This window comes from Bufo gargarizans, chromosome 5, assembly GCF_014858855.1.
Source record: "Bufo gargarizans isolate SCDJY-AF-19 chromosome 5, ASM1485885v1, whole genome shotgun sequence".
NCBI lineage: Eukaryota > Metazoa > Chordata > Amphibia > Anura > Bufonidae > Bufo > Bufo gargarizans.
In genome coordinates, this window is record NC_058084.1 from 471,927,560 (window position 1) to 471,952,204 (window position 24,645).

Consider the following 24,645-nt stretch of genomic DNA (forward strand, 5'->3'; position numbering starts at 1 on the left):
TTTTGCACACTGACGGAGGACAACTTGGCCCATTTGGGTGTCACAACGCCCTCTGCCGGGCTGAAAATCATCTCCAAGATGACACTGGAGGCTGGGCAAGTAAGAAGATAAAGAGCATGCTGTGCTAGTTCGGGCCACTGTTCCATGGGGTCAGGGAACAGGGTATGGGCCAGAGACTGGCCACAGTTTAGGTAGTCCTGAACCTGGGCATTGAGACGGGAGCTGTCGGCTTGCTGACTGGCCTCAACCTGGCTTGACATGTGGAAAAACTACTCCATCATGTTGAGGAGACTAAAATGGCTGCTGATGCTGCTACTGTTGCTTGTGGTGGCAGGAGGTGGGGGTGACTCTGCGGGGGAGGAGAGGGGCCTCCCTGTCGCCCCCGCAGAGTCACCCCCCCTTCTGCCACCACGAGCAACAGTAGCAGCCATTTTAGTCTCCTCAACACGCTGGGACTGGCGTTTGCTCACTGTAAGCTGTGGCAAGCTGCATGCCCAGTGTTTCCCTTTCTTTAGCAGGAAAACATTTCCCCATTTTGCCATAATAGTGAGTGTCTAAAAGCATGGCTATCCAGTAATCAGACTGCATGATGTCAACGATTGTCCTGTCACTGTATAAGTAAGTGAGTCTACAACTGGTGACATTCTGGCCAGCATGCCTGAGGAGCTAGTTCTTTCCAACTCCTACATACCCCTGCCCCCGGTGTCATGGCTGGTGTCACCGTGTTCATCTTCATCTTCGTCACTCTTCATCACCGTCTTTATCTTCCTCTTGCTCTTCCAACTCTGAGTCCTTTTCTTCCTTCAGTGGCAGCACCTCCTCCTCCCTGTGGGAGTTTCTCATTGTGTGTCTCCAACAGCTACAAGGCAGAGAGCAAGATGTGTTTGCTATTCTTCTTACTCCTCCTTCACCACCACCCATTGCAAGAGCATCAGCGTCTCTTCAAAAATATATATGAGGGACAACTTTAGCATGAACGGCATGAGCTGCCACTGCCTGATCTGGAAACAACGCATGCTCCCTGCTTGTGCATGACCAAATCATTCACGGCATTCTGCCGGCATGTGCAATGTTGAATTCCAGCAAGTTAAAGCATTGCAGATTAGGCAGTGTAGCTGCAGACCATTCTGATACTGCAAGTTCTGTAGAGCGTTCCTCACCACATGACAATAGATGTAAAGAGGGACAGTCTCCTGGACATTGCCAGCACCTTGCGCAAGCCAGTGCAGTTTTTAAAAGGCCATGCAGGGAGCATGTGTTATTTCCCCCAGATTCAGGGCGGCCATGATTTTGTGTCCATTGTCGCTGACTATCTTGCCCAGTTGGTGTTGGCGGGGTGATAGCCAGCGGGATGCTTGCTGCTTGATGTACTTTTGCAGCTGCTCACCTGTGTGACTACTGTTGCCCAGGCCGTTCAGCTCCAACACGGCGTGGAGGCACATGACTTAACACACGTGATAGGAAGGCGGAGCGACCCAGTGTCCTGATGCTGTTGGGAACAAGACTGTGTCCATGGAGAAGGATGTGGAGTAGACAGATAAGTTCTTGCTGTGTGAGCCAACCCGATGATATGGTGGGAGGGGGTCAAAAGAGCCTGGCCATGTTGCTGGGGTGCTGCCTCTCCACTTCCACAAAAAACATTAACCCAGTAGGTAATGAAAGTCAAGTACTGTCCCTGTCCATAACAGCTGCTCCACCACCCTTCTTCACTGATGTTGCCTCCTCTTCAGTACCCGGATCTGGCTCCCAGATTCGGTCCAGCAAACAATCATCATCGGAGTCCTCACCGTTTCTTCTGCTTTTATTAGACTGTGAGATATCATGGTGGACTCCTAGGACCCCCTCCCCTGCTCTGCATTTTCCTTGATAGCCACTGTCGCTGCCCCTGCCACTAATGCCATGGTTACAAGTGCCACTATTACCACCACTATTAACACATATATGCAGGGGGTCCTCAGCCTCCTCTCGAACCTCCTCCTCCTGCTCAGGGCAGTACATGTAGCTGGCCAGCTAAGACCTGTCCTAGGTTGCTAAAACAGCTTATATGTTTATACAGCTATACCCGCCAATAACCTTTGTACAGTTCCTATGTTTGTGTGTTAAAGACTAAAGCAGAGTTGTTTGCAGTGACTTCATGTTTGGATGTCATATAACTGTTTTATATATATATATATATATATATATATATATATATATTGTGTTCACAGAAGTAGAAAAGATAATATGCCATAAGATTCATTATATGGATGTGAAGTAAGCTCAATGACACAGCAGAAACAACAGAAAGCATAGAGTTAAACTGCTGTTGCTGGGCAGGAGTCTATACCAATCACAGCCAGCCTCACACACAGCAGGAGTCTTGGCCAATCACAGCCAGCCTCAGACACAGCCTTTGTGGGAAATTCCCTAGCAGGAGCTGCTAGAAATTATTATTCACCAGAGAGAGAAGCTGAACTGTCACCGCCAGCTCTCTGAGAAGGTCTGGCAGACGTTCTTCTGTACCTCTTGCATGATGTTCTTTGTTTTGGTTTCACTTTGTCATCTCCTTTCCTTCTCCCTGCTGTCACCTATTCACACTAATTGCCTCCCTTTATATTCTCTCCCATACTGCCTTACTTTGCGGTTTATACTACTTCCTGGATTGAAGTGATCACTGCTGGAGACTTCTGTTACTGCTTGTTCAGTTAAGTCCTTTCTTGTATTGTGTTTCTTTGCTGGCTTGATTCTAGGTGACCCTGACTCCCTCCGTATTAAGTGCAGGGAGCAAGGTAATGACTTGTCTCTAAATTTCAAGATCTTTTTCTAATAGTCATCTGTGCAATGTACTGGAAAACAGATCTGATCCATGGAGATCACAATATTCTAGCGGCTAGACAACCTCTTTAAAACAATTTAATAGAATCTAAACTCAAACCAATTGACACCAAGTCCATGATGCTGTCACCACCAGTTCTGTGAGAAGGTCTGACAGACGTCCTTCTCTACCTCTTGCATGATGTTCTTTGTTTTGGTTTCACTTTCTCATCTCATTTCCTTCTCCCAGGTGTCACCTATTTAGACTAATCCTCTTTCCTTTATATTCCCCCCATACTGCCTCACTTTGCTGTTTATACTACTTCCTGGATTTAAGTGTTCACTGCTGGAGGCTTCTGCTGCTGCTTGTTCAGATAAGTCCTTTCATGTATTGTGTTTCCTTGCTGGCTTGATTCTAGGTGACCCTGACTCCCTCCGTATGAAGTGCAGGGAGCCGGTGGTCATGTCCCCTCACTATTATAGGGTTTTCAGGTGTCACACAGTCTTAGGTACCTGGGCATACAATTGTCTACCTTTGAGACCCTTGTATGTGCTTAGCAGTCAGGGTGAGCTCTTAGGGTTTTACAGGGGTCACCTTTATGTTCCTTAGTTTGGGATCAAGCCATTCGGATGTTTATCCATAACTTCCAGCTATCTGCAATATCATCCGTGACATGAACAGACATTCACTCCACTAAGAGCTGTGTTTTATGGAAGCAGAGAGGCCAAAATAGGTATTTATAACAGTTATATAATGTTCCTACTGTTAATATAGTGATTAGAACTGTATACTGAACCAGTTATATGTGTGTTTACTTACAGTTCCACCAATTTCAAACTACAAAGTTCACAATCCAAATTCGAATTCCATATTGCAATCCAAATTGCATACAACCATACCAGATCATACTCACCCAATCTGCAAATAGTTACTGCTAACTATATATTGCAAATTGTGACCAAATTCAGCAAGTAGAACTATTAGTTAGACCTCAGATATACAGGTGAAACTCGAAAAATTTGAATATCGTGCAAAAGTCCATTTATTTCAGTAATGCAAATTAAAAGGAATTGCATTAATGCAGCTTAAAATTAGAATTTTGTGAAAAGGTTCAATATTCTAGGCTCAAAGTGTCACACTCTAGTCAGCTAATTAATCCATACCTCCAGAGCAAAGGGTACCTCAAAATTGTGACTTTGGGGTTTCATAAGCTATAAGCCATAATCATACAAATTCTAACAAATAAAGGCTTGAAATATCTCGCTTTGCATGTAATGAGTCTACCTCATATGTTAGTTTCACCTTTTAAGTTGCATTACTGAAATAAATGAACTTTGCACGATATTCAAATTTTTTGAGTTTCACCTGTACCTCTCAGAGAGATCATGAAGTGCTTAAATAACTTAAAGTGAGAGTACAGCTACTCAAGAGAGAAATATATCCACCATTTTATGTTGAATGACAAGATAGAACAGTTGAACCACCATCTTATGCATACCGCCATTTTGTGATATCTTTTCAACACGTGTTATGTACATTGACTATCTGCTGCGGAGGCGGCAGTGTTATATATGAAGAAAAGTTTAAGTTAATAAAGAAGTTATTTCAAGCATTTGGTGTGCTCTTTAAACCTACTGTTTCCATAGAACGGCGCTAGAGGAATTACAGAGTAATAGACAGTCTGGTTAGACTAAAAGTCAAAGATATCAAAATTCTTCTAATGCCACAGCGCAAAAGGCACTTCATAGTGCTGCACCTGCCACAGTATAAACCATGACTCTCTCACAAGTCATTATCAAGGAGACTCTCTTGCTGTCTGCCATAGGGCTTGTTGGGGATCTCTTGCCACTTCTTAGAAAAAAGAAAGACGCTCCAACTTGGAAGAGGCAATTAAGACAGAGAGGACTTCACTGAAAGTCTTCTCTGGGGCTGCAAGGAGGAGCAGGAGGAACACTGTGACACCTGGCTCCACGGCATTGTGTCACCTCCACGTCATCCTCCTGCGACTGAGAGAAGGAGTGAGCCAGCCAAACCACAATCTCATCCTCTTACTCCTCAGCGATAATGTTGCACATTTCCAAAGCCATGGGCAACCGTGGCCTACTACTACTACCTCTACTTCTGTCCAGATAGTTGGTGCTGCTACTACCCACATTCTGGCTCTGGGTCTTTAGTTCCGTACAGGGGCACCCTTCCGTACAGGGGCGGATTGGGACCTGAAAAAAATACTAAAAGTGGCCTCGTTTTGCAGTCGGGTCCAAATTGATGGAAGCTAGGGTCAACACAAGTAGACGGGGCCAGCAATACCATATTGCGGCACATTATACCAACCCAACAGAGCCAAATACCACAGTCCCTCACAAAATACTGTCCCCATCAGTACAAAATATATCCTCAAAAACTTCAAGTGGCTGGCCGTGAGGAGGGCTCAGGCGGCCCTTTGGGCATTGGCCCACCAGGAATTTTTCTGTAAGGTCTATGGCCAATCCGCCCCTGCTTCCGTAGCCCAGATATTTTTGGGCCTCTCAGTGTATTGGTGTAGTAATCGTGTATATGCTGATTTAAATAAATAGCCCCACCCAGAAAATCTGCCTTAATTTTACAGTACCAATCACTGATGTTTTTGTCTGCTACCCTGCGCATTTTATGCGGTTTTTAAAACTTAAAAAAAAATATTAGCTATGTGATGATCTGACGCAGAGCTCCGACTAGTATTTCAGCTGTTTTCACTGAGATTTCAAATGCTACATCAATGGTTGAACATGTCTTGTACAGTTTTGTGCTTATTCCATGACCTCAAGACTAAGAGATTCTGACTGCCACTGATTTACTGATTGTGTATGTGCAATGTTCAGAACCAATGCAGATAATGCTGATATACACTTTTGTTGACGTGACCATAGTGCCAAATGGACTGTATGGATGTGACCTTCATTAATCACGTAAAATCACTGCAGGATCATAAAAATGCCAATGGCAATGAATGATTACATCCATACATCAGCTATGTCAATATGTGTGATATGGGTGTCCAAGGCTCATTGATGTAAGTGAGGAGGGAAGAGCCCGTCTGGTCTGATCCCACAGAGGAACTACTGTAGAGGAAATTGCTGACAACATTCCTTCTGGCGATGACAGGTGTCAGGACACATAGGTGGTGTAGCTGCATACCGGTCACAGTGTCCATGGGGAAGAGATGGCACCAGGTGCACTATGGAAAGAAGACAAGCTGGTGGAAGCTATGTGAGACTTTTGTCCTGACATCATGTGGATGTAACATGTACCACCTACCTAACCACTGTACATTCATGGCAGTAGTGCCACTTAATGTCAGTGGAGGGTCTTTCACCAGGATAATGCCCCGATCACACTGCAGAATCTGTCAAGGAATGCTGACCATGACAAAAAGATCAAGGTAATGACTTGTCCCCAAATTTCAAGATCTTATTCTGATAGTCATCTGTGCAATGTACTGAAAAACAGATCTGATCCATGGAGATCACAATATTCTAGCGGCTAGACAACCTCTTTAAAACAATTTAATAGAATCTAAACTCAAACCAATTGACACCAAGTCCATGATGCTGTCACCGCCAGTTCTGTGAGAAGGTCTGACAGACGTCCTTCTCTACCTCTTGCATGATGTTCTTTGTTTTGGTTTCACTTTCTCATCTCATTTCCTTCTCCCAGGTGTCACCTATTTAGACTAATCCTCTTTCCTTTATATTCCCTCCCATACTGCCTCACTTTGCGGTTTATACTACTTCCTGGATTGAAGTGTTCACTGCTGGAGGCTTCTGCTGCTGCTTGTTCAGATAAGTCCTTTCATGTATTGTGTTTCCTTGCTGGCTTGATTCTAGGTGACCCTGACTCCCTCCGTATGAAGTGCAGGGAGCCGGTGGTCATGTCTCCTCACTATTATAGGGTTTTCAGGTGTCACACAGTCTTAGGTACGTGGGCATACAATCGTCTACCTTTGAGACCCTTCTATGTGCTTAGCAGTCAGGGTGAGCTCTTAGGGTTTTATAGGGGTCACCTATATGCTCCTTAGTTTGGGATCAAGCCAGTCGGACGTTTATTCATAACTTCCAGCTATCTGCAACATCATCCGTGACATTATAAACCGCCTTTACCGTCTTAAGCATGGATCCGGTTTCAGCCTTGATTGACCGCATGCAAGGTCTTTCACTGGAGGTAGCAGATCTCCGTAAAACTGTGTCTCAGTTTCAGGTGACCGGTTCTGCTTGCGTTCATGGAGTTTGTTCCGAGCCTAAGATCTCGCTTCCGGATACGTTCTCCGGGGGTAGTGAGAATTTTGTTCGCTTTAGAGAGGCTTGCAAACTCCATTTTCAGCCTACTTCCCCATTCCTCTGGAGATGAGGAGCAGAGGGTGGGGATCATTTTCTCGTTGCTCAGGGATAATGCTCAGTCTTGGGTCTTTCCGCTGCCGGTGGGGGCACGGCCCCTCCGATCGGTGGATGAATTTCTTGTAGCCCTGGGGCAGATATATGATAACCCGGATCGTATTGCTCTGGCTGAATCTAAACTGCGTCTTTTGTGCCAGGGTAAACAGTCTGCAGAGATATATTATTCTGAATTTCGGAGATGGACAGCTGATACTGGTTCTAACGATGCTGCACTCCGAAGTCAATTTTGACATGGTCTTTCGGAGGTATTGAAAACTGCATTTGCTTTTCACGAGAGACCTGCCTCGTTGGAGTCTGCCATGTCTCTAGTTGTTCGATATTGACAGGCGTCTTAGAGAGAGAGGAGAGACTACTCCTTCCTGTCATATAATTAGCCCAAGGACAGTGGGGCTGTCTCATTCAGTACGCAGGGGTCTCAGCCTCTCCCAATCCCCTCTGAGCAGGAGGTCATGCAGCTGGGTTTGCTTGCCTCTGATAGTAGAGGATTCAGCTCTCAGAGGAGGGTTTGTTTCTGTTGTGGGGGTATAAATCATTTGGCTAATGTTTGCCCCTCTAGGAGATTCATGGAGTTTTTTGAGGGTAATAAAAAAGAAACAAAAAGAAAAAAACCTCTAAAAACTTTCCATTTGCTACTATTGACAAGGTTGATGCAGAAATTGAAGGTTTGCCATTTGCTTGTAGTTCCCGCTTTCACCTACCTGCCAGGGTGGCGCTAGACAGCAAAAACATTGTTTGTGAGATTTTTGTAGATAGTGGATCAGCTGTCAATCTCATTGATAATCAATTCTCTGTAACGCATGGTTTCCAGGTATGCACTTTGGAAAAGAATATACCTGTTTTTGCTATTGATTCCACTCCACTTTCTCAAAGATCGTTAAAGGGCATAGTTCCCAATATCCGTTTGACTGTGGGGGATGCTCATGTTAAGGAATCAATGAGCATATGTCATGTTTCGTCCTAAGCGGTTTACCTACTTCTCTAGTGTTGGGGCTACCCTGGCTCACTAAACATAACCCCACCATTGATTGGCAAGCAAGGCAAATAAATGGTTGGAGTGACTTTTGCAGAGAGAATTGCCTCACGGCGTCTTTTTTAAGAGGTTTCTACCAAGACTGTACCATCTTTTCTCTCTGAATTTTCGGATGTGTTTTCCGAGAGTTGTGTCCAGGAGTTGCCCCCTCACCGGGAGTACGATTGCCCTATTAATCTCATCCCATACGCCAAGCTGCCAAAATCACGTTTATACAATCTCTCCCAACCTGAAAGAGATGCTATGCGTACTTACTGTATATCTCTGAGAGCCTGAGAAAGGGACACATCCGACCCTCAAAGTCACCTGTTGCCGCTGTTTTTTTTTTGTTAAGAAAAAAGACAGTTATTTAAGACCTTGTCTGGATTTCAGGGAGATGAACTGTATCACAATTCGTGACCCATATCCGCTTCCTCTGATCCCGGACCTGTTTAACCAGATTGTTGTGGCCAAAGTTTTTTCTAAGTTGGATTTAAGAGGGGCATAAAACCTAGTCAGGGTCAGGGAAGGGGACGAATGGAAAACGGCCTTCAATACCCCTGAGGGTCATTTCGAGAATTTGGTTATGCCCTTTGGTTTGATGAATGCTCTGGCCGTCTTACAACATTTTGTGAACAGCATTTTTTATCATTTAATGGGGAAATTTGTACTGGTGTATCTAGATGACATTTTGATTTTTTTCTCCTGATTTCAAAACTCATAGGGACCACCTACAGTACAGACCAAAAGTTTGGACACACCTTCTCATTCAAAGAGTTTTCTTTATTTTCATGACTATGAAAATTGTAGATTCACACTGAAGGCATCAAAACTATGAATTAACACATGTGGAATTATATACATAACAAAAAAGTGTGAAACAACTGAAAATATGTCATATTCTAGGTTCTTCAAAGTAGCCACCTTTTGCTTTGATTACTGCTTTGCACACTCTTGGCATTCTCTTGATGAGCATTAAGAGGTAGTCACCTGAAATGGTTTTCACTTCACAGGTGTGGCCTGTCAGGTTTAATAAGTGGGATTTCTTGCCTTATAAATGGGGTTGGGACCATCAGTTGCGTTGTGGAGAAGTCAGGTGGATACACAGCTGATAGTCCTACTGAATAGACTGTTAGAATTTGTATTATGGCAAGAAAAAAGCAGCTTAGTAAAGAAAAACGAGTGGCCATCATTACTTTAAGAAATGAAGGTCAGTCAGTCCGAAAAATTGGGAAAACTTTGAAAGTGTCCCCAAGCGCAGTCACAAAAACCATCAAGCGCTACAAAGAAACTGGCTCACATGCGGACTGCCCCAGGAAAGGAAGACCAAGAGTCACCTCTGCTGCGGAGGAGGTGTGATGGTGTGGGGGTGCGGTGTGGGGGTGCTTTGTTGGTGACACTGTTGGGGATTTATTCACAATTGAAGGCATACTGAACCAGCATGGCTACCACAGCATCTTGCAGCGGCATGCTATTCCATCCGGTTTGCGTTTAGTTGGACCATCATTTATTTTTCAACAGGACAATGACCCCAAACACACCTCCAGGCTGTGTAAGGGCTATTTGACCATGAAGGAGAGTGATGGGGTGCTGCGCCAGATGACCTGGCCTCCATAGTCACCGGACCTGAACCCAATCGAGATGGTTTGGGGTGAGCTGGACCGCAGAGTGAAGGCAAAAGGGCCAACAAGTGCTAAGCATCTCTGGGAACTCCTTCAATACTGTTGGAAGACCATTTCAGGTGACTACCTCTTGAAGCTCATCAAGAGAATGCCAAGAGTGTGCAAAACAGTAATCAAAGCAAAAGGTGGCTACTTTGAAGAACCTAGAATATGACATATTTTCAATAGTCATGAAAATAAAGAAAACTCTTTGAATGAGAAGGTGTGTCCAAACTTTTGGTCTGTACTGTACGTCAGGTCTTTATCATTCTGCGGCAGAATAAATTGTACGCTAAGCTAGAAAAATGTGTGTTTGCAGTTCCGGAGATTCAATTTCTTGGTTTTCTTCTCTCCGCTTCTGGTTTTCGCATGGACCCTGAGAAGGTCCACGCTGTGCTTGATTGGCAGCTTCCTGAGAATCAGAAGGCGCTGATGCGGTTTTTGGGTTTTGCCAATTATTACCGAAAGTTCATTTAGAATTATTCCTCTGTTGTTAAGCCACTCACTGATATGACTAAAAAGGGGGTAGATTTTTTCTCCTGGTCGGTAGATGCGCTTAAGGCCTTTTTTAGTATCAAAGAGAGTTTTGCTTCCGCTCCCATTTTGGTACAACCTGATGTGTCTCTACCTTTTATTGTTGAGGTGGACACTTCTGAGGTGGGTGTGGATGCGGTCTTATCGCAGGGTCCCTCTCCTGCCAAATGGCGACCGTGTGCCTTTTTCTCAAGGAAACTCTCCTCTGCAGAGAGAAATTACGATGTGGGAGATAGGGAGTGGTTGGCCATTTGTCATGGTCTTACCTTCTTGCTGTTCTCCTTCGTTTGACATGTGCTGGCGGCCATCTTGGTTTCTGGGTTTCTTGTAGCCTCCCACCCTGCGGCTTCTCCTTCCCACTGGGAGGAGCTGGATGCCTAGCTCATATATATAGGAGGTCTGTGGCTTCAGTTCCTTGCTTGGTCCTCCTGTGTACACATGCTTCTAAGACTGCTGCTGCTACTGGTTCCTGATCCTGGCTTCGTCTGACTACCCTGCTGGTTCCTGATCCAGGCTTCGTCTGACTACCCTGCTGGTTCCTGATCCTGGCTTCGTCTGACTACCCTGCTGGTTCCTGATCCAGGCTTCGTCTGACTACCCTTCTGGTTCCTGACCTCTGGCTTCGCAAGACCCTGCTTCGGTTTAGCCATCCGTTTGGACTTTTGCCTTACAGCTTGATTTTCAATAAAGCCTTCTTATTTCCACTTACCTCTGTTGTACGTCTGGTTCATGGTTCCATGACATTAGGACCAAGCCATGAATTCTGACGGTACAGGACCATCCTCGCTACCTACGCTGGTTGCCAGACTTGATCAGCAGGATCACCTGTTGGGTCGGTTCGCTGTGGCGTTGCAAACCCTGCTTGAACGCACGGCTCATTTAGCTTCCGTTGCCGATGGGTCGGTTGTCGCTCCTGGGCCCGCTCCTACTGCCGCTCCGGTTGTTGCGCCAGAGTCTACCCCGACACCTGTTGCTGCGCCTGCGGTGTTTCGGGGTATGACCGGTTCTGCCCCCCTTCCACAGCGCTTTGGGGGAGAGCCAACCCAGTGCCGAGGTTTCCTTAACCAGGTGGGCATTTATTTCGAGTTGCTGCCACATGCCTTTCCTACTGAGAGATCAAAGGTGGGCTTCTTGATCTCGCTGCTCTCGGACAAGGCCTTGGCCTGGGCCAGCCCTTTATGGGAGAACAACAATCCGGTGGTTGCCGAGTTTTCCGGTTTTGTTGCTTCTCTTCGGAAGGTATTCGATGTGCCGGCTCGTGCTGCCTCTGCTGCGAAGCTCCTTATGTCCATCAGACAGGGTTCACGATCCGTAGCTGAGTACGCCATTGAGTTTCGTACCCTGGCAGCAGAGGTGGGCTGGAATAATGAGGCTCTGGTCGCTGCTTTCTCTCATGGTCTCTCGGATGCCTTGAAGGATGAGGTTGCAGCTAAGGACCTACCAGTGGAGCTCGAGTCTCTTATTTCTTTCCTGATTTTGATTGACACCAGACTCAGGGAGAGACCTTCCTTTAAGGAGAGCCTGCGGAGGTCTTCTAACAGATTGGCGCCTACGTTTGCTGTCCCACCCGTGCCTCCCTCTCCTCCCACGCCTCCTGGGGATGACTTGTCTGGGGGTGAACCCATGCAGCTGGGGTTTGCTCGCCTGTCCGAGGGGGAGAGGGTACTCCGGAGACGCGAGGGCCGATGCATGTACTGTGGTCTCGGTGGGCATTTTCGGTTGGCATGCCCGAACCGTCCGGGAAACGCTCGCACCTGAGATCCTGTCGGGGGCAGATCTTGGGTGGAGTCTCCTCGTCCCCGGTTTCCCGTGTTGACAAACCACTGATTACTGTTGTCCTCTCCTGGGTCGGGGGCTCGGTAACGACCCAGGCGTTGGTGGACTCTGGTGCGGGTGGTTTGTTCATTGATAGTGTGTTCGCTGCCGCCAATTCCATTCCTCTGCAGCCTCGAGGTTCCCCACTGGCTCTTGAGGCGATAGACGGCAGACCCCTTCTGCCGCCACACGTGACTCAGGAGACCCTTCCAGTGGGGATGGCCATTGGTGCCGTTCACAGAGAGTCGGTCTGTCTCCAGGTTATTTCGTCTCCACACTACTCGGTGGTCTTGGGGTACCCCTGGCTCCAGAAGCATAATCCGACTTTCGATTGGAGATCGGCCGAGATCCTCTCGTGGTCACCGCAGTGTGGGGCTAGTTGCATCCATGGGCCTGTCAAGTTGCTGTGTACTTCCTCGGACTCTCTGTTGCCTCCTGAATACGAGGAGTACCGGGATGTATTTGATAAGGTGCGTGCGGTTGCCCTACCTCCGCACCGCCCATACGATTGTGCCATAGAGTTACAATCTGGTGCCGTTCCTCCTCGTGGCAAAGTCTATCCACTGTCGGTAGCGGAGAATGAGGCCATGGAGGAGTACGTGAGGGAGGCGCTTTCACGCGGACACATTCGCAAATCCTCGTCCCCGGCAGGGGCTGGATTTTTCTTTGTGAAAAAGAAGGGCGGTGAGTTGAGGCCTTGCATCGATTACAGGGGTCTCAATCGCATCACGATCAAGAACGCTTACCCGATACCCTTGATTTCCGAGCTGTTCGATCGCCTCAAAGGGGCCACGGTCTTTACCAAACTCGACCTGAGGGCGGCATATAACCTGGTAAGGATCAAGGCGGGCGATGAGTGGAAGACCGCGTTTAACACCAGGACCGGTCATTATGAATCCTTGGTTATGCCCTTTGGGTTGTGCAATGCGCCCGCAGTCTTCCAGGAATTCATCAACGATGTTTTCCGTGACCTGTTGCAGCAGTGTGTGGTGGTCTATTTGGATGACATCTTGCTATATTCTGAATCCATGGAGGCTCACATTCTGGATGTCAGACGAGTGTTGCAACGGTTACGAGAGAACAAGCTGTTCGGTAAGCTTGAGAAATGCGAATTTCACCAATCCCAGGTAACCTTCTTAGGTCACATCATTTCCGCTGAGGGGTTCTCCATGGATCCTGAGAAGGTTTCGGCTGTCTTACAGTGGCCCCAGCCCAGTGGTCTTCGTGCCCTGCAGCGCTTTTTGGGCTTCGCCAATTATTATCGGAAGTTCATCAGGGACTTTTCCATGCTAGCCAAGCCTCTCACGGATCTGACCAAGAAGGGCAGTAATCCCCAGGTCTGGCCGCTCGAGGCCATCCGAGCTTTTGAGGCTCTAAAGTCCGCCTTTGTGTCGGCTCCGATTCTGTCGCATCCCAACCCTGGGTTGCCTTTTGTCCTCGAGGTGGACGCGTCTGAGACGGGAGTAGGCGCCCTTCTGTCTCAGCGTAGAACACCAGAGGGTCCTCTGCTTCCTTGTGGGTTTTACTCCCGGAAACTGTCTTCCGCGGAGTGCAACTATCAGATTGGTGACAGGGAGTTATTGGCCATCGTGCAGGCCCTTAAAGAATGGAGGCACTTGCTCGAGGGCTCGGTGGTTCCGGTTCTCATCCTGACGGACCACAAGAATCTGACCTACCTCTCTGAGGCCAAGAGATTGACACCACGTCAGGCCAGATGGGCTCTGTTCTTGTCACGTTTTAATTACGTGGTCTCCTACCTACCCGGTTCCAAGAACATCAGAGCGGATGCCTTATCACGGCAGTACTCCGAGCTGTCCGGGGAGGAGTCGATTCCGACTTCGGTCATACCTCCGAATCAGATCCTGGCCGCCATTCGCACCAGCCTGACCTCTCCCCTGGGTGAGCAGATTTTGGCGGCTCAATCTGGTGCTCCCTCTGGGAGACCCAACGGCAGATGTTTTGTGCCTGAGGAGTTGCGCACTCGGTTGTTGCGAACCTACCATAACTCCAAGGCCGCGGGGCATCCTGGAAAGAATCAGCTGTCCTGGGCTGTTTCACGTCTGTTCTGGTGGCCTTCTCTACGTTCCGACATCGCTGCATATGTAGCGGCATGCTCCATTTGTGCCCAGAGTAAGTCCCCTCGGCACCTTCCGTCTGGGCCTTTTGCAACCCATAGCCACCGGGGAGCGTCCATGGTCACACCTGGGGATGGATTTCATTGTGGACCTCCCTGCATCCCGAGGCCATACGGTCATTCTCATGATTGTGGATCGGTTTTCCAAAATGTGCCACTGTGTTCCTCTCAAGAAGTTACCCTCTGCACAAGAGTTGGCCTCGATTTTTGCCAGGGAGGTCTTCCGGTTGCACGGTTTGCCCAAGGAGATTGTGTCGGATCGGGGGAGTCAGTTTGTGTCCAGGTTCTGGCACGCCTTTTGCTCCCAGTTGGGGATTCATCTCTCTTTCTCCTCGGCCTACCACCCTCAGTCCAATGGGGCCGCAGAACGATCCAATCAGGCCTTGGAGCAATTCCTTCGTTGCTATGTCTCCGATCACCAAGACAATTGGGTTGACCTCCTGCCTTGGGCTGAGTTTGCCAGGAACACGGCGGTGAACTCTTCCTCTGAGACGTCTCCCTTCATGGCCAATTATGGGTTCCAACCTGCCGTGTTACCGGAGGTATTCTCTCCCCAGGATATTCCGGCTGTGGAGGATCACCTTTCCGTCCTACGTGCTTCTTGGGTACAGATCCAGAGGTCCCTTGAGGTCTCTGCGCAGCGCCAGAGACTCCAGGCTGATCGCAGACGAGCGCCCGCTCCTTCCTACCAGGTCGGAGACCGCGTATGGTTGTCCACCCGCAACCTCAACCTTCGAGTGCCCACTCCCAAGCTGGCGCCTCGCTTTGTTGGTCCCTTCCGAGTGCTTCGCAGGGTAAACCCGGTAGCCTATGCCCTTGCGCTTCCTCCTGGCATGCGGATCTCCAACGTGTTTCATGTCTCCCTGTTGAAGCCACTGGTGTGTAATCGTTTCACTTCCTCGGTTCCTCGGCCTCGTCCGGTCCAAGTGGGCAATCGTGAGGAGTATGAGGTGAGCAATATCCTGGACTCACGCCCGGTCCGCGGTCGGGTGCAGTTTTTGGGCCATTGGCGTGGTTATGGTCCAGAGGAGCGTTCCTGGGTTCCCTTCCCTGCAGATGTCCATGCTCCTGCCTTGCTCCGAGCCTTCCACGCACGCTTCCCTCAGAAACCGTTCTTTACTCCGCGGAGGAGGGGCTCTTGAGGGGGAGGTACTGTCATGGTCTTACCTTCTTGCTGTTCTCCTTCGTTTGACATGTGCTGGCGGCCATCTTGGTTTCTGGGTTTCTTGTAGCCTCCCACCCTGCGGCTTCTCCTTCCCACTGGGAGGAGCTGGATGCCTAGCTCATATATATAGGAGGTCTGTGGCTTCAGTTCCTTGCTTGGTCCTCCTGTGTACACATGCTTCTAAGTCTGCTGCTGCTTCTGGTTCCTGATCCTGGCTTCGTCTGACTACCCTGCTGGTTCCTGATCCAGGCTTCGTCTGACTACCCTGCTGGTTCCTGATCCTGGCTTCGTCTGACTACCCTGCTGGTTCCGGATCCAGGCTTCGTCTGACTACCCTTCTGGTTCATGACCTCTGGCTTCGCAAGACCCTGCTTCGGTTTAGCCATCCGTTTGGACTTTTGCCTTACAGCTTGATTTTCAATAAAGCCTTCTTATTTCCACTTACCTCTGTTGTACGTCTGGTTCATGGTTCCATGACACCATTAAATTAGATTTGAGGAATGGCGCCATTGGCTAGAGGGAGCAAGACACCCTATTACCGTGTTTATTACCGTGTTTATTACAGCCAAGCGTCTGAACCCGAGACAGGCCAGATGGTCTTTGTTCTTTTCTAGGTTTAATTTTGTTGTCATGTTCCGTCCTAGGGTTAAAAATGTGAAGGCGGATGCCCTGTCACGTTGTTTTCCGGGAGGGGGGAACTTTGAAGACCCGGGTCCCATTTTGGCTGAAGGGGTGGTCGTCTCTGCTCTTTATCCAGATTTGGAGGCAGAGCTTCAACAGCCCAGGCAGAGGCTCCTGATCTTTGTCCTCCTGGGAGGTTGTTTGTGCCTCTCGCTTTATGACACAAGGTTTTTAAGGAGCACCACGATACTGTCCTTGCTGGGCACCCGGGGAGTAGAGCCACAGTAGATCTCATTGCTCGGAGATTCTGGTGACCGGCTCTTCGTAAGACGGTTGAGGGTTTTGTGGCAGCCTGCGAGACCTGCGCTCGTGCCAAGGTCCCTCATTCACGGCCATCGGGTTCTCTCCTCCCGTTACCCTTTCCTTCCCGTACTTGGACGCATCTGTCCATGGACTTCATTACGGACCTGCCTCGTTCCTCAGGGAAGACTGTGATTCTGGTGGTAGTGGACCATTTTAGCAAAATGGCGCATTTCATTCCCTTTCCTGGGTTACCCAATGCTAAGACGTTGGCGCAAGCGTTTGTTGATCACATTGTTAAATTGCATGGCATTCCTTCAGACATTGTTTCTGATAGGGGCACGCAATTTGTTTCCAGATTCTGAAAGGCCTTTTGTTCTCGCTTGGGGATTCAGTTGTCATTTTCTTCTGCTTTTCACTCGCAGTCGAATGGTCAGACCGAACTCGTCGATCAGAATCTGGAGACATATCTGCGCTGTTTTGTGGCGGAGAATCAGGAGGATTGGTGTTCTTTTTGTCCCTTGCTGAATTTGCTTTAAATAACCGTCGCCAGGAGTCCTCTGATAAGTCACCATTTTTTGGTGCATATGGGTTTCATCCACAGTTTGGGACATTCTCTGGAGAGGGGTCTTCTGGTTTACCTGATGAGGAGAGATTTTCCTCGTCTTTGTCATTTATTTGGCAAAAGATTCAGGGTAATCTGAAGAGGATGAGTGAGAGATATAAGCGTGTGGCGGATAAGAGACGTGTGCCTGTTCCGGTACTGAATGTGGGTGATCTGGTGTGGTTGTCTACAAAGAATATCAAACTGAAGGTTCCCTCCTGGAAGTTGGGTCCTAAGTTTATTGGGCCTTACAAGATCTTGTCCGTCATCAATCCCGTTGCCTTCCGTCTTGATCTTCCTCAGACTTGGAAGATCCATAATGTTTTTCACAGGTCCCTATTAAAACCTTATGTCCAACCCACTGTACCCTCCTCTTTGCCTCCTCCTCCGATTTTTGTTGATGGTAATCTTGAATTCCAGGTCTCTACGATTGTGGATATCGCATTATCCGCGGTTCTCTCCAATACCTTGTTCATTGGGAGGGTTATGGTCCTGAGGAGAGGATGTGGGTCCCAGTGGCGGACATTAAGGCCACTCATCTCATCAAGGCTTTCCATAGGTCTCATCCTGAGAAGGTGGGTTCTGAGTGTCCGGAGTCCACCCGTAGACTGTCACCACCAGTTCTGTGAGAAGGTCTGACAGACGTCCTTCTCTACCTCTTGCATGATGTTCTTTGTTTTGGTTTCACTTTCTCATCTAATTTTCTTCTCCCAGGTGTCACCTATTTAGACTAATCCTCTTTCCTTTATATTCCCTCCCATACTGCCTCACTTTGCGGTTTATACTACTTCCTGGATTGAAGTGTTCACTGCTGGAGGCTTCTGCTGCTGCTTGTTCAGATAAGTCCTTTCATGTATTGTGTTTCCTTTCTGGCTTGATTCTAGGTGACCCTGACTCCCTCTGTATGAAGTGCAGGGAGCCGGTGGTCGTGTCCCCTCACTATTATAGGATTTTCAGGTGTCACACAGTCTTAGGTACGTGGGCATACAATCGTCTACCTTTGAGACGCTTGTATGTGCTTAGCAGTCGGGGTGAGCTCTTAGGGTTTTATAGGGGTCACCTATATGCTCCTTAGTTTGGGATTTATTCATAACTTCCAGTTATCTGCAACATCATCCGTGACAGATGCACACTGGGGCACTCAAAGGTCAGCTCATCTTTGCCATGTAGTGAACATGGGCATTGGGGAGGGGGTCAAAATGGTCTTTGGAAACCATTCATTGTGAACTGCCAATTCAAAAACTCACCAAAGATCATAAGATAAATTCTTGGAAATTTGGTATGGAATAACATTTGCCGGAAGGCAGGGTGGTCAGAACTAGTGTTGAGCGAACTTCTGTTTTAAGTTCGGCGTCTAAAGTTCGGCTTCCGGTTAGCGGAGAATCCCGATATGGATTCCGAATACCGTTGTGGTCCGTGGTAGCGGAATCAATAATGGCCGATTATTGATTCCGCTACCACGGACCACAACAGAATTCGGAATCCATATCGGGATTCTCCGCTAACCGGAAGCCGAACTTTAGACGCCAAACTTAAAACAGAAGTTCGCTCAACACTAGTCAGAACATCTAGAACATAGAAAGCCCATATGGACTATATTTTGGTCTATTAGCTAAATATGGATTCAAGACAATAATTAACCAAAATCTAGAAGCTTTGTTTAACTTTTAAAAGTTTTTTTTAAATTTAATGCATATTTTACAATTTTCATTTTAGAAGTGTGGAAGTCCTAATACTCGTCTGAGACTGTACTTTTTGAGAAGAATAAAACACGACACTGAACGTGTAAATTATGTTTTTTATGTTACTTTCTGATAATTGGGACATGTACAATAGTAATCCTTACCATAGACTTGTATAATGAAATATTGATTATCAATTGTCTTTATTGTTAACCCCTAAGGCGGGTTTACACCACATAATGTTACAACTGATTGTTAGGAAGAAAGCGTTCCTTCCCAACAGTCGGCTGCTTGTTCAGTGGAGGAGACTGAATTTACATGCAGCGATCTCCTTTACAGTATGGGGACGAGGGATCACTATAATGTTCCCTCGTTCCCATAACGAATCATGGTTTATGGGCAGCAGATCTCTGTTTAGAGCACATGATCTGCTGCCCAGAATCGATGATTGGTGGTGCCTGCACGAACAACATTATCACCCGATGAACAAACATTTTGCTCGTTCATCAGGGGATCGGCAGCACACTTAGATGGGCAGATTGTCGAGAGTGAGCATTCGCAGGATAATCCGCCTGAAAATCGGGCAATCTAAATCCACCTTTAATTTCTGAAGGAAATCCAGTGCCAGCTTTTTACTCCTTCCTATGGCTAATAATGGTTTCAGGTACCTTCCGTTAAGGTAAATCAATCAGCTCAATTTCAAAAGACTCCAATATGTAGCGTATACTGGACCATGGTGGTGACTGGAGCAGCATCAGAACGGCATTGGCGGGATGAATGAGATACTATAACACTTGTTTGCTTTTCAAACCTTCTTTGATTGCCTACGCTTTTCTCCACTCAGAAGCATTGAGTTTCTCTTCTACGATTGTAGTTTTTCACTTTTACCATCTTTTCCATCTAGCCCGAACCACCATGATGAATTTTTCCAGCCATGACTTGTGTAATTAGAGTTTGCTCAAAAAACCTTAGCTCCTCACTTCGCTCCAGCATTCTCCCCACCTTTTTCCAACCCACAAAAATATCAGCATCCTGCTGTTCTTCACCAGTTCTGTGCTCGTTGATGCCTCATGTGCACTTTTGACTGTACCTGCTGTAACACACCGTGCCACCAAATATTGTACTTTAAATATAATGTTACCCGATAGTTTCATGTAGACAGCACACCTAAAAACAAAAGTCTCAGATTAGGCAACTCTTAGTTATTAGACGAGAGTCCTCTGTTCAGGATCCTTGTATTTTGGCCACAGAGGAGAGTGTTTACAAAAAGTGGCTTTCATTCTGGAGGACCTACCTGTCCTGTCTTGAATTACACAAAAAAGATATTCAGTAAATGGACACTGAATGTATTTACCCTGTTTAATTTACCCTGTGGAAGCACTGCAGGGAAGTTGAACACTGTTACTGCTGATTGATGGGGATCATTGAGGATCACGGCAGGAGGATACTCAGTGATCTGCCAATTCCAAGGGAACAATGGAAAAATAAAACATAATCATGGCTCACCTCACTAACTCCTCACCATGGCTGGTCCAACACTGCTATAATCCCTGCTGCATTAACATCCTGCTCCAGATTGAACACATAGAATAAGGATGGAAATGTCCTCCATGCGCTCAATAACTGACTGAGACGGGTCACGAGCAGGATATGGAGAGAGGTGGGGATTGAGGAAGTGGTGGGAATGAATGAAATATATATTATTTGATATAAAACACGTTCATGTTTTTTTTTTATTTTTTTGCACAAACTTTTTCTCCTATAAAAGAGCCTTTAGGTGAGAACATTCACAACATGCTGTACTTTTATGGCCTTGTACACACAGATGATCCATAAGACTTTCCTCTACTGAGATGAAAAAAATAGAGAATTTTGAATAGAGCTGGTCAGAGACAATAGCACATAGGAGGATTATTTATGAATATACATTGTCATTTTGCTATTTATATTTAGTTTTCATGATTTTATCATTCTGCATAACTATATATTTTTCAATACAATGATGTTCTGTGTTCAACAAGGCAAAATGGGAGGTAAGCAATGTTCACAATACTCTGCAGCAGCACAAGGTTAAAACACGCGACAACCCCACGATTCCCTGTAATAACAGGAAGATCACGGTACAATACACTAAAGCTATAAAGTATGTAATATAAATCCATGGGCATATATACATTATTATTAATTAGAAGCAATGAAGACTTCCACTGTTATCACTATTACTAGCATAGTAGACATTTCTAAATACAGAGCCATTAGTTTCAAAAGTCAAAGAAAAGGGCTTGTAGACTCTAGCCTCCTATATTCAAAATTATAACTACTATAATACTGCGCCTATATACAAAAATATAACTACTATAATACTGCTCCTATATACAAGAATATAACTACTATAATACTGCTCCTATGTACAAGAATATAACTACTATAATACTGCCTCCTATGAACAAGAATATAACTGCTATAATACTGCTCCTATGTACAAGAATATAACTACTATACTGCCTCTTATGTACAGGAATATAACTACTATAATACTGCCTCCTATGTACAAGAATATAACTACTATAATACTGCCTCCTATGTACAAGAATATAACTACTATAATACTGCTCCTATGTACAAGAATATAACTACTATAATACTGCTCCTATGTACAAGAATATAACTACTATGGGGCGGAGTCTGACTGCTGACCTGAGCAGACGCATGTAGGAACTGCTCCTCTCCATGCAATCCTGCAACCTGGTTTATCTCGCTTAAAAGCCCAACAAGTATGGGGAAAATCGGCAGATATATCCCTAGAGACAAAACTGAATCTCCTAAACCAGATCGAGGGGTCTCAGACATGGAGAAGTACTTAAATAGGAAGCCCTCCGGTGCGGTGAGCGGGGCGCCCAAGATGGCGCCGCATGATCCAGACGACTGGTCACAAGAAGCTGATGGCGCTACTGGAGGCCACGATGATGGGTCCCAGCTTCACAGGCATTGCGCCTATATCGAAGAAGTTTCTTCAACAAGCCCTCTCATCGGCTATAGCACCTGTGCTACAAGACCTCCAAGAGATCAAGTCCGACATCAAGCATATCGGACACCGCGTGGAGACATTGGAAGGCAATCAAGCAGCCATACTCACCTTCTCCCGCTCACTAAGTGAGAACACCGCGGCATGTATGGACTCCTTGGACACAGCTTTCTCCCTCATTGAGGACCAGGAGAACCGCAGCAGGCGGAAAAATATTAGGCTACGCGGCATACCGGAACTGATCCCACACGAGGACCTACCAGGAGCGGCCGCCGCCATCTTTGCCACCCTTCTAGGCACCGAAAAGCGCATCGGACATTGAAATTGAGCGCATACACCGATCGCTCAGACCGAAGCCTAAGGATAACGAAAATCCTAGGGATGTTATATGTGGCTTGTTGAAATATACAGACACGGCGGCCCTTCTGAAAGCGGCCAGGGAGCAAAAGGAACTCACCTATGAAGGGGCCACGATCCTGCTGTTCCAGGACCTAGCGCCGACGACGCTGAATAAGAGGAGAGCCCTCCGACCCCTTACAGACCACCTACGGCATGTCAAGACGCCATATAAATGGCTGTTCCCTTTCGGCCTTACGTTTGCGGTCGGGGGCAGGAGGTGCACCATACGGGTCCCGAAGGGATCTAGCTGCGGCCTGGGAGTTACTCCAGACCACTCCAATGGACATACCCTCGTGGCTGCCTTCGGCGGAGACCGGGATACCGCTGCCGGATCTGCCAGGAGTTCAACGGTGGTCCAAAGCCATGCCGAAGAGGAAGATGGGGCCTGGTTCCAGAGACACTTGAACGCTATGTCTCAGGGGTTCGCCCTGGTTTCTTGCCAGTTTCTCTCCGTGGGTGCTGAGTGAGGACAGAATCATCTCCACACTTCTACTATCTGCCCAGCAAGTATCACTTGGCCATTTTGTGTGGTATCTGACGCAGTCATGCTTGTTTACCTGTTTAGTATGCCTATGTCTTGCTCCGGTCCCCTGCACTCTACATCTACTTCCCATGTTATGTTACCAGAATGTTTAGGATTCCATACTGGGTTGGGTTACTTGATGTTTTTCAGTGCGGCACCAGGTTAGCAGGATCTGCTGGATGCTAGGATCTGTATTTGATCTTGGATCCCCCCCCACATGTCTTACATCAGGGGTATACTAGCGCAGTCCTGGTGTCAGCGCATTACCTGGGTGGACGGCATACTGACTGTATGCTCCTTCTTGGGAGTTGTCAGATGTATCCCCCACAAGTTCAGTTACGTGGCCATGTTCCTATGTTATACACGGAATAATGGATACGCGTCAGTTCTATTATGTTATGGATCTCTGTTGCACAGGACTAATAGGTGGCTGCTGGTGGGTTCATATGTACATGCGAGATGTCTCAGATTAAGTGCACGTCTTTTAACGTCAGAGGGGTTCAATACCCCACAAAAAAGATCGCAGGTTCTACGCTTATTAAAGAAATCTCGCACGGACATATGCTTTTTCCAGGAGCTGCACTTCAGGTCAGAGAATGTTCCCTCTCTCCAGAAGGGATACTTCAATAATTGGTTCCTTAGCACCTATACTAAGGCCAAAAGAGGGGTCGGTATCGCTGTTGCCAAAAGTGTCCCATTTACAATGACAGCCACACAGTCAGACGCAGAGGGCAGATTTGTCTTTGTTAAAGGGACAATAGGCACCCAACCTGTAACCCTCGCGAGTCTCTATAGCCCAAACAGAGGTCAGAAAGCTTGGATCGTGCAGACTTTACAAATCTTCAAAGCCTTCGCTGAGGGCATCTGTATTGTTGGCGGGGATCTCAATGTAGCCCTTAACCCTAGTATAGATACCTCAGATGGTTCCACTCAGCAAACGCAGAAAACCCTGGGCCGTATTAACTCATGCATATCAGATGCTAACCTGACAGATGCCTGGCGTTTAGTACATCCTTCAGTCAGGGATTACACTTTTTTCTCAGCCCCCCATAATGTTTATAAAAGGTTGGATTACCTCCTGATTTCGAGCCCCTGCATTGATATGGTAGAGCAGGCATCGATCGATCCTATTACGGTTTCGGATCATGCTCCGGTGTCGGTGGTTATACATATAGCTAGCCTGCCTTCTCATAGTAAACAATGGAGACTTAATGAGACGCTGCTGGATAGAAGGGAGGTAGTGGATGCATTGTCACAGAGGCTGAAGTGGTTCTTTGAGGAGAATTTAACCCCAGACGTCCCTTTAACTACTGTGTGGGAAGCGCATAAATCTGTTATGAGGGGTGAATTTATTGCTCTGGGTTGCAAGCTTAAAAGGGATCGGCAACAAACACTGCAGTCCCTGCTTAAACGGATTACTGAGATTGAAAGCCTCCACAAAAGGTCTAGAGCCTTACAGGCTCAACAAGAGCTCCTCCTCATGAGAGTGAAACTGAAGGACCATCTGAATGTTTGCCACGCTAAGGCGTATCAATATGCGCAGTTTCGGTTTTACTCTCATGGTGACAGAGGTTCGAAGTTGATGTCCGCTCTTGTTAAGCAAAGGAAAGACGCTATGTACATTCCTAGCATAAAATCTGCAGAGGGTAAATCTTTACATAGAACGGCGGATATAGCTAAGGAGTTCCAAAAATTCTATCAAAACCTATACGGGCTAGATGATAACACTGAACCGTTCAGATTTCACTGCAGATTCTGTATTAGAAGATTTCCTGTCTCACCTAAATTTGCCTCGCCTTGACAGGGATGAAGGTTCCTTACTGACTACCCCAGTCACCGAGGAAGAAGTAGGGACAGTTCTGAAATCAATGCCCATGGGGAAGTGCCCGGGTCCGGACGGATTTCCGGTGGGGTACTATAGGAAATTTACTAGTATTTTGAGTCCTCAACTC